At 41.7% G+C, this 652-nt stretch overlaps 1 non-coding gene across 1 annotated transcript; it reads right to left on the bottom strand.

Annotated features, from left to right (window-relative positions):
• Window positions 1-337: 337 nt before the first annotated feature.
• Window positions 338-445, bottom strand: LOC148571563 (small nucleolar RNA R71). Its single transcript, XR_015907915.1, has one exon. It is a non-coding gene; the product is annotated as a small nucleolar RNA R71 (small nucleolar RNA).
• Between the last annotated feature and the right edge of the window lie 207 nt (window positions 446-652).

Raw genomic sequence — 652 nt, 5'->3', positions numbered from 1 at the left:
TTCCAATTTACATGGAAGAAGCATCTCCATTCCTGCCATTGGAGCAAACAACTTTGAGCTGAAACCTCAATTAGTTTCTCTGATGCAGCAGAACTGCAAGTTTCATGGACTTCCATCTGAAGATCCTTTTCAGTTCTTAACTGAATTCTTGCAGATATGTGATACTGTTAAGACTAATGGAGTAGATCCTGAAGTCTACAGGCTCATGCTTTTCCCTTTTGCTGTAAGAGACAGAGCTAGATTATGGTTGGATTCTCAACCCAAAGACAGCCTGAACTCTTGGGATAAGCTGGTCACGGCTTTCTTAGCCAAGTACTTTCCTCCTCAAAAGCTGAGCAAGCTTAGAGCTGATGTTCAAACCTTCAGACAGAAAGAAGGTGAATCCCTCTATGAAGCTTGGGAAAGATACAAATAGTTGACCAAAAAGTGTCCTTCTGACATGCTTTCAGAATGGACCATCCTGGATATATTCTATGATGGTTTATCTGAGCTATCAAAGATGTCACTGGACACTTCTGCAGGTGGATCCATTCACCTAAAGAAAACGCCTGCAGAAGCTCAAGAACTCATTGACATGGTTGCTAATAACCAGTTCATGTACACTTCTGAAAGGAATCCTGTGAACAATGGGACGCCTATAAAGAAGGGAGTT

This window comes from Arachis ipaensis, chromosome B3 (genome assembly GCF_059453495.1).
Source record: "Arachis ipaensis isolate K30076 ecotype BB chromosome B3, ASM5945349v1, whole genome shotgun sequence".
Taxonomy (NCBI): Eukaryota; Viridiplantae; Streptophyta; class Magnoliopsida; order Fabales; family Fabaceae; genus Arachis; species Arachis ipaensis.
Note: the sequence above shows the minus strand (reverse complement) of the source record. Positions and strands in the feature narration are given on the sequence as shown.